Raw genomic sequence first — 15959 nt, 5'->3', positions numbered from 1 at the left:
CTCTGCTCGTTCATGTCATGAAATACCAGCAGTGTTTGGTCTGCCCATCTCTATGGTACTTCCGGCTTTTTACCTGGCATTAGAATGGGTTGTGTTCTTCTCTCATTTCTTCTACCTCATCAGGAGGCAGGTGGTATAGGGTGACAGGGTGGTGTGATGGAAAGAGCCAGGGCAGGAGTCAGCCAGATCTGGCTTCTGCCATACCTCCTCTCTGGGCCTCAGTTTCCTTTCCTGTAGAATGGGGATAACCCACTCTACGGTTGTGAGGATTATATGAGTCACATTATGTAAAGTTTCAGGGATCTGGAAGGCATTCAAGATATATTAACCACTTTTTCCTCTATTCCTCAACCCCTGCCCCCAAGGAGGATTGAGATATGAGTCTAACTGAATAAACAGTTTGATTCTGTCCCTTGAATGTGCTATGCTTCTTGGTGTCTGGTGAGTTATTTGACACTGCTTCTCTTCTGACAAAAACGGTCTCTCCCTAGATCCTCCCATGGCTGGCTCCAACGCATCGTTCAAGCCTTAGCTCAAAGGCTTCCTTGACCTCTTTCAAAGACCTTTCCTGACCTGGCTAAGGTCACTCTTGGCTGATCCCTTTCTAATACACGCTGTTTATTAGCACTTAATGGCTATCTGAAATGTTCTTGTTCATTTGTTTTGCTTTGATGTGTATTATCTACTTCCTTCTGCTAGAACGTAAGGACCACAAGGAGAGGAATTTTGTCGTGTTCACCAGAATACTGCCTGGCATAGAAGTTTATGTACCTTGTCTGGTGCTGGCTGAGGATATAGGCATGAATAAGATCCAGATCCTGCTCTCCAGGAGCTTGCAGACATGTAAGCAAATAATTACAGTGTGCACAGGATTCTTGTGACAATCTATTTTTGGCTTCCACAGAGGAGACAGACATAAACACACAATATTATACAGTACTTTGAGGTCAGTATATCAATAAAATAGTGTTCTAGGTATAGTTGTGACACAAAAGAAAGATTTAACAATTCTCCCTGGATATTCCAAGTAAGCCTTCTGAGAGGTGAAGATAATTCAGCTAGGGCTTGCGGGATGAACAGCAGGTTCTGGCTAGGTAGACTACGATGGAAGGGCATCCTAGGCAGGGGAACAACATGAAACATGCAGCTACAAAGTAGCACACAGCATGTACTGGGACATACCTTGTTCAGATTTTTATATTAAATTGTAAAATTTCATCGTGTTGGCTTTTGCTCTGTATTCCAACCTGTTAGCGTAGTTTTCAATTCTTCATCCCGACATCTGTGATATTAATAATCTCTCCTGACTTAGAGTCATCTGTAATGAGTCTGTAAAGCCCTATAAAACTGACCAGCAGCTGGAATTGAAGAGGTAAGAATGGAAATGGGCATAGGAAGGGGGAGATTTGCCCAGGAAAGGGATAAAATTGAGCCAACCACAGCGGGGCAGAATGTAGGGGCTGAAAGAGCCTTGGATCTGAAGTTGGAAGACTTGAACCTCGCTCTCCTCAGTCACTTCTTGTGTAGTCTTAGGTGGATCATTTAATCGCTCTAAAGCTCAGTTTCTTCATCTGTGAAAAAAACACAGTGTAGCTAATCCTACCTGGTATAAGTGGGAATCACAGGAAAAAAGTTTGAGCTTCCAAGAAATCTTTACCACAGCTGAAGTGTGCTAATGGCTGTGAGAGCAGCTGGACTTGCTGAGATTCCACGGGCTTTAAATGCTTCTTCTTCTTTTGCTTTTTTTTCTTACTCCATTTCCAGGTCTAGGTTTATACAGCATCTTCACTTTCCTTTTTTTCAATTTCCCGTACACTCATTTGTAATTCAGAGTATTGGTGTTTCTTCCACTTTATCAGTCAATAGTTCAGCACTGGGAAGATTTCCATCCCAGATACTTCTCCAAGAAGTGGATCCAATAATACCCATTTTTCGCATATCTTCTCACAGAGATGTTGGTGAAGATTAGAGAGTCGCTAGGCTTCTTGCCTCATGTCAGCATATTAAATCCATTTTCCAGATTGCTTGGGGTGTGGGTCTTTCTGTTGCTATGATGTGAGCTGGGTTTCTGCACTCCACAGGCTGTGCCATCGGTGTATACCCTGTGAGAGCTTTAAGGAAACCTGGGCATCATCTCATTTAGATCCTTTATTTTACAGAAGAGGAAACTGAGGAGAGGAAGGGATTCGTTCAAGCCTGACAGTTGGTAAATGAGCCAAAACAAAGTAAAACAGACAACAAAAGAAAGAGAAAATAGCCTGTGGTACAACCTTCACTATTCTACTTATATTTAAGATCTATGTAAAAACTATCAATATACTAATTTGTCCCAAAAAGGATCAGGGTGACTTTTAAAAATATACACTACAAAAATATTTCTATAAAGTAATTGAGAATGAGAAGACAAGCCCCAGTTGGGAGAAAATATTTGCAAAAGACATATCTGATAAAGGACTGTTATCCAAAAATATACAAAGAACTCTTAAAACTCAACAATAAGAAAATAAAGAACCCAATTAAAAAATGGGCAAAAGATCTGAACAGATACCTCACCAAAGAAGATATACAGAGGGCAAATAAGTGAATGAAAAGATGCTCAACATCATATGTCATGAGGGAATTGCCAATTAAAACAATAAGACACTACTACACACCTATTAGAACGACTAAAATCCAAACCACTGACAACACCAAATGCTGGATAAGATGTAGAGCAACAGAAACTCACTCATTGCTGGTGGGAATGAAAAATGGTGCAGTCACTTTACAAGACAGTTCAGAGGTTTCTTACACAACTAAATATACTCTTACCATGCAATCCAATAATTGCACTCCTCGATATTTACCCAAAGGTGTTGAAACCATATGTCCACACAGAAACCTGCACACAGATGTTTACAGCAGCTTTATTCATAATTGCCAAAACTTGGAAATAACCAAGATGTCTTTCAGTAGGTGAATGGATAAATAAACTGTGGTACATTCAGACAATGGAATATTATTCAGCGCTAAAAAGAAATGAGCTATCAAGCCACAAAAAGGCTTTAAATGCATATTACTAAGTGAAAGAAGCCAATTGAAAAGTCTACATACTGTATGACTCCAACTCTATGACATTCTGGAAAAAGTAAAACCATGGAGACACTAAAAGGATCAGTGGTCGGGCCGGCCCCGTGGCTTATCGGTTAAGTGCGCCCGCTCCGCTACTGGCGGCCTGGGTTCAGATCCCGGGGCGCACCAAATCACCGCTTCTCCGGCCCTGCTGAGGCTGCGTCCCACATACAGCAACTAGAAGGATGTGCAACTATGACATACAACTATCTACTGGGGCTTTGGGGATAAAAAAAAAAGGAGGATGATTGGCAATAGATTTTTAGCTCAGAGCCGGTCTTCCTCAGCAAAAAGAGGAGGATTAGCATGGATGTTAGCTCAGGGCTGATCTTCCTCAGAAAAAAAAAAAAGGATCAGTGGTTGCCAGGGGTTGAGGGGTGAAGGGATGAATAGGTGGAGCATGGGTGTTATTTAGGGCAGTGGAACTACTCTGTATGATACTATAATGGTGGACACATGTCATTATACATTCATTCAAACCCACAGAACCTACAACACCAAGAGTGAACCCTAATGTAAATTATGGATTTTGGATGATATTGATGTACCGATGTAGGTTCATAGATTATTACAAATGTACCAATATGATGAGTGGTATTGATAATGGGGACAGCTGTGCATGCATAGGGGAAGGAAGTATATGGGAATTCTCTCTACTCTCTGCTCAATTTTGCTGTGAACCTAAAACTGCTCCAAAAAATATAGTCTATATCAAAAAATGTAATTTAGGAAATTAGGGCCAAAGGAAAATAATGACAGGAAAATAAGTTTGGAAACTGGGTGAGGTCAATGGATAAAATGTGGTCCTTAAGCTTTTACACACTTGCTGGGGGAGCACATATTTAACTTCTGAGCAGCTAACACAAAAAGAGGAATCGTAATTAGTATTTGTAAGTGAAAAACAATTTAGCACCGTTAATCCTGGGACTAAGACCAGAGAAGAATTTCTGTTGTGTTTCTCTGTACCAAGGACAGGATGAAGTAGTGAACAACGTCCTCAAAAATGTTCACTATGTAAGTAAAACAGTGGGTTTCCCAGGCTGGAGGCCTTGGACTGCTAATGCGGTTTCCCCAAAGGGGTCCTCGTCTCAGTGGCCACCGGAGCATTCTGGCCTGGCTGTGTGGTCTATATGAATAGGATTTGGGCAGGCCTCCTGAAGGAAGTGGCCACCATAGGTTCTGGGGCTGGCTGCTACCTTTTGGAGGAGAAGAGGATGTTCTCAAGTTCTCAGGCAGTGGACTGGACGCCAGTGGGTGTTGGCATTCAGCTACCGTTAATTAAATGCCAGGACAGGGTGATTTTGGTTATAGGATTGTAATTTTTGACCTCCTTCCCTCTAAGAAACTTGTTTCAGCTTCCGAAAAAACATTGTACAAAATTGAAAGAATGAGGAAATTAAAAAAAAATCAACTTCATCGAGGTATAATTTGCATACAATAAAATGTATTCATGCTACTGTACGGGTTACTGACCCGTGTAGCTACCACCCCAGTGAAGCTATAGAACATTTCCATCACCTCAGATGGTTCTCTTAATGTGTCTACCTTTTCAGTCAATCTCTTCCTCCCACCTCCCTTCCCCGCCCTGCACGCCAAGCAAATGCTGGTTTGATTTATATCACTACTGATTAGTTTTGTCTGGCTAGTATTTCACGTAAGTGGGAGCATACAACATATGTTCTTCTTTTGTGTCTCGTTTCTTTCACTTTGCCTGTCTGTGAGGTTCACCAATATCATTGTGTTTATCAGTAGTGCGTTCCTTTCCATTGCTGATTACTATTCCATTTCACAAATATACCACAATTTAGTTATCCATTCACCTGCTGATGAACAAGTTGCTTGTTTCCAGTGCTAGGATTTTACAAATAAAGCTTCTATGAATGTCCATGTACAAGTGTTTGTATGGACACGTTGTCATTTCTACTACTAGTGACTAGTGGGTAGTGTCATGTGCTAAAGGTTACTTCCTGCTCACGTGCAGTGTCTCTTCCTGCCTGCTCCTCGTCTCCTTTTACCTTTCTTGAGCTCAACTAAGAGGGTTCCTCTTGTCTTTCTTATTCCCAGGTGGTAACACATGCCCAGGTAGTGTCTCTCCTTTATGGAGATGCTCATCATTCTCTCTCTTCCACCTGTGATGGACTTTTTCATTGAAGCTCCAGAGTGTTCTCTGGAGACATGCCTGAGCTTGCAAGTCCTCAGTTTTGGCTGTAGGGAAAACCTTGTTCTAAAACACAGCTTCTCCCAGAGAGAAAAACATTGGGGGTTATACAGTGTTTCCACTGTTTAATAAACCCCACCTTCCTGATATTCTCTCTTATAAAATCCAGTTACTTGCCTTCATTATATTTATCACAGTTGGTAATTACATACAATTTATTTGTGGTTTATTGATTAATGCTTATCTCTTCTACTAGATTGCTATTTTATTAACCACTGTATACCCAGCACTTGGCATGGAGCTTGGCTTGAGTAGGCACTCAGAAATACTTGTTGAATGAATACAGGGGTTCCAGTCATCACCCTGATCAGACTTTGATGGATGTGACTATGACCCAATCCTTATTATTGCACACATCAGGCTAGGATGGCTAAAGGTATGTGACTCCATGCAAGTGTCAGCTTCCTGATCCTGTGAGAAGGTTTGGGATCAAGCTGTAAAGGACATTTAGATCTCCTTTCTTTCACCTGATGTATGTACAATGCTGAAATCTTCAAAGCACCACTGGCTGAAGTGATGCAGCTTCTTCCTTATGTTGATGGGGACTTGAGACCCAGAGGGCTTTTTCCAAGACATCAAGAACTGTCCATTTCAGGCATAAAGGTTTGGGGATTTATTATGATAAGACAAATTTGAATCCCAGTCCTACCACCAAGTCCCTGTGTGATTTTGATCACGTAACTTAACTTCCTTGAGACTCAGTTTCTAGTCTAAGTGGCCTTTTGATATTGATCTCAGCTCTTACGTCACTTCAAGCCATCTCCAGGCTGAACAGTTTCTTTGACAGGTTCCCTTGTGCCATAAGTTTGAGTCCACTTATCTTATGGGTACTTTCAGTTGAACACATCTGGGTTTTCTATTCTCTTCCTAGAGTGTGGGGTCTTAGAGAGCAGCCACCACTCACGGTGTGGCCTGACCAGTGCAGAGACGAGCAGGGCTGTTTTTCTCTTGTTCTGGGTGCTCATGTATCTTTGCAGCTTGGGGTCAAGTCAGCTCTCATGGCAGACACTTTGTTCTGCTGATTCAGGTCCAGCTCCTCATTGCCTAATACCCCTATCTCCTCTTTTCTCATCACCCATTGTTATTATTGTTATTATTGTAAATTTTTAAATTCAGTTTTAAGACCTCTTGCCATCTTGGTCAGTCTAGAGATAGAGAGTCAAACCCTCTTGGTTATTTTCCTGTTCGTTCTCAATTTACCCTATTGCCTATAGGTGAAAGCAAAAGCCCACATTATTGCCCTGATTTCCAGGAAAAATAAGGCCCAAACCACCAATTTCTATTATTCTCTCTTCCTTTGCCCATTCATCTCTGTGGGAGAATCCTTAGGAGAGGGTCACCTAACAACATTCCTGAGTTCCAATTATGTGCCAGGTACTGTGTCGCATTCAGCAGGGAAGACAGAGAAGTGGAAGATTACACTGCAGTCTAATAAGGACAACGACGGAGGGAACTGCAGGGGCTCAAACAGCAGAGGGAGGACCCCAAACCACGGAGACCGGAGAGGCAAGCCAGCAGTTCAGTGGACAGCCTGGAGGGGTATTTAGGGTTGATCCCTGAGGGATTAGTGTCTGGTTCTTCAAATCCTTTGCATTTGGAGGCCTACGCTCTTCTCAGTCTCCCCATGCCGTAAGCCTGCACCATATAAAAGAGGAATTCTACTCCCTGATGATTCATCCATTTATTCATTCCGTGAATATTGGAGGAGCTTCCAGGTGCAGGGTTATATAAGGGAACAAAAGAAACAAAATCTCTGTCCTCAGGGAGATGGCATTCATAGACTTGGGCCTGAACTGCTTGCTTCAGGCCATTTTGCACCTCACTTCCTGACCTCTTCCCAATATCCTTGGTTTCTGACCTCTTGGTTATTTGCCTGTTTATTGCTTCAGTGTAACCCTATAGCAGAGACCTAACACTGCCTCTCTGGAGATTCCTCATGATAGGACCCAGGCTCTTTCTCTGGCTGTATATATGAGCTTTGAAAAAATACTCTTCTCAGCTTGGTTGGATCCCTGAGACCTGTTACCTTCACACACATGCCTCTGGGTGCCAGTAGGGAGCATACTGCACTGGGTTTGTTTTAGCTACACAAGTCAAAACCAGAGAGCTGAGATGAGTAGATATAATCAAGGGCGATTCTTGATATCAGAGGGTGTTGTGTGTGGTTCATAGCAGATCGCCATCCAGGGCTGGGATTAAAGAGAACAAGATGAACCTTACTGGGAAAGGAGCTGGCAAGAGCTTTGCCATGTCTAGGACCTAGTCAGACGGGCGAAGATTTTGGGCAAGGATCTGGGCTTAGGAAGGAAACCACGCCAGAAGCCCCTCATATAACCTCTGATGAGTGATGATGGTGATGGGAAGGAAAATAATAACAACAACAACAATAATAATAATAATAATGACAAACACTGACATAGTTTTTACTGGGCTGAACACTTTTCTAAACACTTAGCATATATTTACTAATTTAGTCTGGAACTTTCTGGGGGGGTCTTGTAAGGATGCCATTCAAAAGAAGCTAAGATCACTAGATGACACCACTCAGGAGGGACATCTCTGCGTTGGTAGCTAAGGGCTCTCAGTGTTCCTTCTGTTTCTCCTGAAAACATACCCTATGCTTGACTGTTACAATGCTGAGTGAAGATATGGAAAAAATGTTGTTGTTATGGTGTAGTGTGGTGGGGAGGGGGTTTTAACTTCTGTAAACCTTTGTTACAGCTATTCCTTGCAACCCAGCAGGACATGTGACATGAGGGTAATGAAGCCAATAAGAATTCTGAAGAGTCCATGAACCAGACTAGTCTTTGCTCCTCTCTCTGTTGTCCTAGAACCCCATTGCATCAGGTGGAGGTGCTGGTAGTGGAAATGCTAGGGAAGGCAGGAACTGAGCTGACATGGCTTGTTTTATGAATATGCAAGAGGTCCTCATTTACATGCTACATCATCTTAAGCCTCCTGGAGAATAGGGGCATGCCTTGTGCTTCTTGGTATCCTCCATGGTGTCTTGACTGCAGGGAATATTTGTTGATGTGAGTTGAAGAGTGGGCTTCCTCTGCACGCGGAAGTTGGGTAAGATGACCTGAGGGATTCTATGGATTGCTCTGAGACTGAGTTCAGCTGGGTTAGTGAAATGAAACCTAATGCTCAGCACACAGTAGGGGCTTATTAAATACTTGTTGAAGAAAAGCCCTTTTCCTGACTAGATGCTGAGTTATAAAGTCAGAGTCAAAAGGAGCTCTGAGAGTTATCTGTTCAAGCAGTATTACTTACTTTCAGCCTTTTCTAGGCAGTGAGGAGAGTCCTAAATCCATCTAGCAGGCAATTCACACAATCTGAGAAACTAGACTCCTGGCCTGGAAGGGCATCTGTAGTGTTCCCCTTGTGAGCAGGAACACTTGGTAAGCATTGGGAGGATCTTTGGTTGTTAGTGCCGTCAAGTGGATTCGGACTCCTAGAGACCCTGTGTACAGCAGAGCGGAACCCTGCCCGGTCTTTTTGTGCCATCCTCTCACCTTCCGGCGCTATATCAGACAATGCTCTGCTGCTATTCACAGGGTTTTCATGGCCAATTTTTTCTGAAGTGGGTGGCTAGATCCTTCTTCCTAGTCTGTCTTAGTCTGGAAGCTCTGCTGAAACCTGTCCACCATGGATGACTCTGCTGGTATTTGAAATACCGGTGGCATAGCTTTAAGCATCACAGAAACACACAGCCGCCACTGTATGACAACTGACAGACAGGTGGTATGGTTCCCTGACCAGAAACGAACCCTGGCCTTGGCGGTGACAGTGCAGAATCTTAACCACTAGACCACTAGGGCTGGCTATCATTTTCTTTTCTGATCTCCTAAAAACTCTTTCTCAAACTCTTTCATTAATGAACATTAATGTTTTATACTTTCTGGAAAACAGCCTGGTTACGTTCAAGAGGTTTGGGTGTGGAGCGGAACATATCTGCCTGTGAATCTAGTGCAATGTGACTTTGAGCAAATTATCCTGTGTGAGTCTTAGTTTTAGCATCTCTAAAAGTGGAACCGATACCACCTTATTGGATTGCTATGAAGGAAAAAGAGATGATATGCAGTACTGGGCACCTGATGGGCGTTCAGTAAATATTTGTAATAATAAATATTCACTATTTGTAATAAGGATTCAATGAATGTTTCCTGCCTTGTTGCTGCCTTACTTTTGTCTTGCAGAATCCCAGTCTGGCATTCTGCGTCTTTGTCATCTTTAGGCAGAGCGGAGCATAACGAGCCTGTGTACAGCCCGGTAGCCTGTCTTTGGCTCTGGATTGCTTTTGCCTTTTCCTCCTATAAATGAAGCATCACCTCCTGGTTCCTTGTTGATTTTCAGAGGCACAACTGTTTGACAAACCATTTCAGGTGCTGTCTGCAGGCTGCCTAACGAGTCCTCATCTTTCACATCACTGACTGTTCAACTGATTTAGGGAAAAGTGCCCCCCGCTGATGTGGAAGAAGAAACAGATGCAGCATAATTGCTCCATATCTTTCCTCCTTTTCTTTCCCTCTATCTCCACTTCTGTGCAAGCTTTCCCAGGAGATCTGATGGCTTCCCTCACCATTTCTCTACTGGAATATATTCTAATAACGTGATTTATTGCTAATTGAGGTATTAATTAATATTTATGAGCATTTTTTTCTTAATCTAGTGGTTGTTGCTGTTTCATATGATGTTTATTATTTAATGGACTGGTTTCCCATTACTGGACTACTTAAACCTTGGAAATGCTTGTAGCTTGTCTTTGAATGTCACCTCTATTTCTTCCTGGTTTGGTGGCTCTTCCCTTCTTGCCTTTCCTTCTTAAAGTGGTAAATAGAAGCTCTTGTGTGCCTGGAGTTAAACTGGTGCGTCAGTGCTGTTAGCGAACTTCTCTAGCTGTGTGATTTGAAGTACCAGCACTTGAATGGCACCTATGTACTTTGTTGTCAATCCAGTTTCCTCCGTAGACCCATATGGTTTATACTCTGGAGTAACAAAATACACATCAGAATCATGGGCTCCCACGGCTGTGTGGGACCTGAAAGGAGTCGAATCCAAATTCCTATCTGATGCTTTGCTTGACGTCCTTAGGCAACATAGAGATATCAGAACCTCTCACCTGCACATGCACTCTGGACTGGCTAGAAAACAGAGAGGAGTGTGGTACTGAATTCAGCAGACAAGTTTCATTTTGGGGAATAAGCCTGTCGTTGTGTTAATTCCAGAATAGCAGACTTTTGTTGTTGCTGTTGTTGTTAAATTAGAATGTGTTGACAATTACCAGTCCGTGAGAATTGGTGGTCCCTTGGTGATTTGTGGATAAAACCTTAATACTTGGTTACAGACATATTGTGTGTCTATCATAGCAGTCTTCCCCAGAGTTGCAAGAGGAACGTGGTCATAGTGATTCGATTAATCCTGTTTTGCAACTAGCATGGAAAAATTCAAGGGAAACAACTGCCTCTGCCAAAATCCGGAAACTTGACGCTAAGGAGATGCTTAGTTGAGGTGATTGTTTTGGGTGTAATTATTTAAACCGAGGATTCCTATCTTCTCTGGAAATGCATTTCTTTTTTTTTTCTTTTGTGAGGAGATCAGCCCTGTGCTAACATCCGCCAATCCTCCTCTTTTTTTGCTGAGGAAGACGGCCCTGGGCTAACATCTGTGCCCATCTTCCTCCACTTTATATGGGACGCTGCCACAGCATGGCTTGCCAAGCAGTGCGTCGGTGCGCGCCCGGGATCCGAACCAGCGAACCCTGGGCCGCCGCAGCGGAGCGCGCGCACTTAACGGCTTGCGCCACCGGGCCGGCCCCCATTTCTTTTTTTTTTTAATTTTATTTATTAATTTTTTCCCCCAAAGCTCCAGTAGATAGTTGTATGTCATAGCTGCACATCCTTCTAGTTGCCGTATGTGGGATGTGGCCTCAGCATGGCCCGAGCAGCTGTGCGTCGGTGCGCGCCCGGGATCCGAACCCGGGCCGCCAGCAGTGGAGCACGCGCACCCAACCGCTAAGCCATGGGGCTGGCCCTGGAAATGCATTTCTATCCTGACCTATTCCACAAAGGATTTGAGGCAGCTCAAATATTTTATTTCATTATACAGCAACCCGTCTCTTCAAAGAGCTGAATGGAATGTATTTATTTTTCAAATTAACATAAATTAGACTAAATTATATTTTGAACATTTTTCAAAAATTAGAGGGGAGGGCCGGCCCCGTGGCTTGGTGGTTAAGTGTGCGTGCTCCGATGCTGGTGGCCCGGGGGTTTGGATCCCGGGCGCGCACCGAGGCACCACTTCTCCGTCCATCCTGAGGCCGAGTCCCACATACAGCAACTAGAAGGATGTGCAGCTATGACATACAACTATCTACTGGGGCTTTGGGGGGAAAAAATAAAAAAAAAAAAAAAAGAAAAAAAATTAGAGGGGAAATGTAGTAGGAAAATCTCTGGAATAGGAATCAGATGACCTGGGCTTCTCTCCCAGTTTCACTGATTAGTAGCTGCATGATCTTAGACATGTCATCCTGATTTGCATCTGTAAAATCATATAGAAGATATAACAGTAATAGCTTCCATTAATAATTATTAGTATGTGTCATGTATGTATTATAGCTCTAAACCCCTCTATATCTCTGCAAAGTACGTTATAATGTCCCCTGTTTTACAGAGGAGAAAAATAGAGGCTGGGGGAAGTTATGTGACTTGTCTAAATAAGTCCAAACGAGCAAACAAGTGGTGAAAAGTAGGCCATTGTAGCTCTTTCTGTGATGTCCGGATGTCTCTAGGTAGAGGAAGGAGCCAGATGAACGAGATTCTGTTCATCATGTTTTTCCATGCTCGTGGAGAGGTGGTCAATGAGTGCGCCTGCGTTAGTGCAGGGACAGTCATCTCATTGGGGCTACTGAGCCCCCCACCTCAGCTAGGTTCACACTTTATAATATTGTTCTAGCTACATATAAGCTTGCTCTAGCTTGTTTCTTACTTGTGCAACTGAAGAAATAAAGGTTTGTGATAACCTTGGTTTAAGTCCAGCTCTGCTTGCATTAGTTATCTAAACTTAGAGGCTTAAAACGACACACATGTATTATCTCATAGTTTCTGTAGGTCAGAAGTCCAGGCACAGGTGAGTTGGGTCCTCTGCTCAGAGTCTCAGAGACTGCAGTTAAGGTGTCTCCCAGGCTGTGTTCTCATCTGGAGGTTTGACTGGAGAAGAATATACTTCCAAGCTTGTTCAGATTGTTGGCAGAATTAATTTCTTTGTGGCCTTGGCTTCTCACTGGCTGTTGGCTGGAGACCACCTAAAGGTCCTAGAAGTGAACTGCAGTTCCCTGCCAAATGGCCCTTTCCATAGGCAGTTCACAACATAGCAGCTTACTTCTTCAAAGCCAATAGAGGGCCAGAGGGAGTCAGCTAGCAAGGTGGAGTCTTATATAAAGTAATGTAATCATAGAAGTGACGCCCCATCCCCTTTGCGGTATTCTGTGGGTTAGAAGAAAGTCACAGTTCCCACTCATGTTCAAAGGACTCCCAAAGCTGATTGGGAGTTTCCTGTGGGAGGTGTAGATATTTCTTTTTTCTTTTACTAAGGGGTATTCTTTTAGCTGGGAAGGTGTAATCATTTGTGGAGCTTCCAAAGAGAATAGTGACAGGGGAAGGTGACCCCTACTTGGGTGATCACATTAGCCAAATCAATTTGGGGCATCAAGGTTGAAACCAAATCTCATTACACTGAACTGAGGTTTGAGCAGTCACTTTCTCTGAATTTTCTTTGTTGTTACATTGGGATCTTAATTACTTACCTTACAGGGCTGTGGTAGGATGATGGATGTCAAAAAAGCTATTTGCAAACAGTAACATAATACACTTACTAGCCACCTCCCTGCCCAGATTTTCTGGATCCCCACCCACAGCAGCTTCTGAGAGATGGCATGGTGCCTGCCTCTTTTCTAGGAATTCATCTGCCCCTGCCCCACAAAAATAAAAATGCAAACACTTTCTGGCATGATGAAAAATAATGCAATGATTTGCACATTTTGGATGCTTAAAAATCAACAGGGGCCATTGTAAAGAGTCTTCCAAGCATCTTTTAAAAGGACTGACATGTCATCATTTTGCTGGGAGTTTTCATCCCTTTTTCATTCCACCTTGTAATTTTCCTTCTGGACCAGTTAGCAAAAAAAAAAAAAAAAAAAAGAAGTTTAAAAAGCAACAGTAAGAGAAAGCCTTAAGAAAACACTCTCATGCCCCACAGTCAGCCAGAGGTTTCTGAAACGGTCACTTCCTGCCTAATTCTGGCCTTGCATCCTTATTCAGGTGTCTGGGTTAGGACTCCTTGGTTAAGAAAACAGGGCCATAATGATATCTTCTGTAAACATATACTCCCTTCTAAAGGGATTCTTATGATTACCAGAATATTTATAATTTTCATCTCAAGGATTGGCTGAATTGGTTGGTTTAGTTTTTGATGGTTCCAAATCTCAACATGTTTGCTCTGACAAATTGTGGATGGACTTGCCTTTCACAGTCCCTCCTTATGCTTGTGAAATTAGATGTTTAGTTCAATTTTGACTATTACAGTTTTCTATATTTCTCCTGGGGTTCTCATGAACAATGCTTAGCAGTTTTAAAAACAATTTTCATTGTGCTTTTGTGTATAACAGTAGCTAATTTTCACTATTTTTGGTTCATTGTTTCATTCAAATTACTCATTTTTGAAAAGGACATTGATATCCACGCTTGGCTTCTCCAATCCCTCTATAATCCATAGATTTACTGGTCTCATTTCTCTATGCATGGATCACCCTTAATGCCCAGTTTAGTTATCTAACTGCTGGGCTTGATTTATTTAGGGGAATCTTAATGCAGTGACTAAATCACGAGAAGCCAGCCTGGTGGTCTAGTGGTTAGGATGTGACACTCTCACTGCTGCAGCCGGGTTTGTTTCTCGGTCAGGGAACCACACCAGCAGGGTCATCCAAGGTGGACAGGTCTCAGAGGAGCTTCCTTTCTAAGAGAGATGAGGAAGAAGGACTTGGCCACACACTTCTGAAAAAATTGGCCATGAAAACCCTATAAATAGCAGTGGAGCATTGTCTGATATAGCGCCGGAAGGTGAGAGGAGCAAAAAGACCGGGCAGAGTTCCTCTCTGCTGTACACAGGGTCACTAGGAGTCGGAATCGACTCAAGGGCACTAACAACCAAAAAAAATCAGGAGAATCCCCAAACAAACACAATAGTATTTTAAATGAACCTCTTAAAGAATTTGCATTTTGGAAACTATTCTCTCAGAGAGCGTTTTCTGAGAGCCAGTTGTGTGCCACGCATTCTGCCTGATGCTCGAGTACAAGGAGAAATATAATCAGAATAGTATTGGTTATAAGTTCCTTGAGGGCAATGGCCTTGTTTTATTCTCTTTGAATACACCAAAAACAAGCACTTAAAACATACGAATAATTATGAAAGAAATAGGTAATGTTATTATAGAATTATTGATAAAACGCTCTGGAATCAGATGGTTTTAGTGGTGAGTTATTTCAGAATTTAAAAGGACAGGTACATAAATTATTTTCCATTGCATAGAAAATAAGGAAATTCTTTATGTGGGAAGCGTTTTTTGTTGTGAGAGGTGGCACATCTTCCAAACTCCCTCTATGTGTTTGTGTGAGTTCTCATAGGAGGCGTGACCCACATCCCATAATATAAGCTGAAATGGACATATAATTGCTTTCCTCGGACCCAGGGACTGGGCCTTGTGTAAGCGGCCATCCCAGGGTTTTGAGTCTGAATGAATGGAGCAAAGAAGCAGAGGCAGTTCAGAACAAATGTTCTGGAATGGTGGGAGCAGCACCTGGAGTCCAATGATGGCAGTGTTGGCGCCCAGCACAAGACCCTGGCTGTAGTCCGGTGTACCCAGTTTCTCTTGGTTTATGGTCTTGGTCTTCTAGCTTTGTAATCAATTCACTATCTTAACTTGTAGGGGCTGACAAATGGAAGCCCCTGGAATTCTCCCATTCTGCTAAGAACATAAATCCAAACAATGCAATCTTTGGGGGAATCTGTGGTGATTAGTGTTCCCATCAAAGAACTGAACAATGTGGAGATGGAGATTCCTATAATATTACATTTAATTAACCAATATAGTAAATGCACAATATAAATAGGTCTTGTAAAATTTTGGAGCATCATGATACTGATAGTACACAAGAGGAAACTGTAGACTATTTTCATCAATCGATTGATACAAAAATCCTAAATAAAATGGTAGCAAACCGAATACAATAATACATCAAAAGAATCATCCATCATGACTAAGTATGATTTATTCTGGGAATATGAAGGTAATTCTTTTATTAATTCCAGGACAGAAGGAAATTGATTAATATAATACACCCTAACTCTAGGTAAAAGAACAAAGAGCTATATGATAATCTTAGTAGATAGTGAAAAGACATTTAAACATGCTATTCTAGATTTAAAAATAAGAATTCTAAGAAACTAAGAGTAGTTGTTTTTCAATGTGCTAAAAATGAACTATTTAAAAATAAACACTGTGATACTTAATAATGAAACATTAGGGTCATTGCCACTAAAATCAGGAATAAGATATTTTTATATAACTCTGTTT

This window comes from Ceratotherium simum, chromosome 29 (genome assembly GCF_057802395.1).
Source record: "Ceratotherium simum simum isolate JZ-2026a chromosome 29, ASM5780239v1, whole genome shotgun sequence".
Lineage (NCBI taxonomy): Eukaryota > Metazoa > Chordata > Mammalia > Perissodactyla > Rhinocerotidae > Ceratotherium > Ceratotherium simum.
This window is presented reverse-complemented; position numbering follows the sequence as displayed.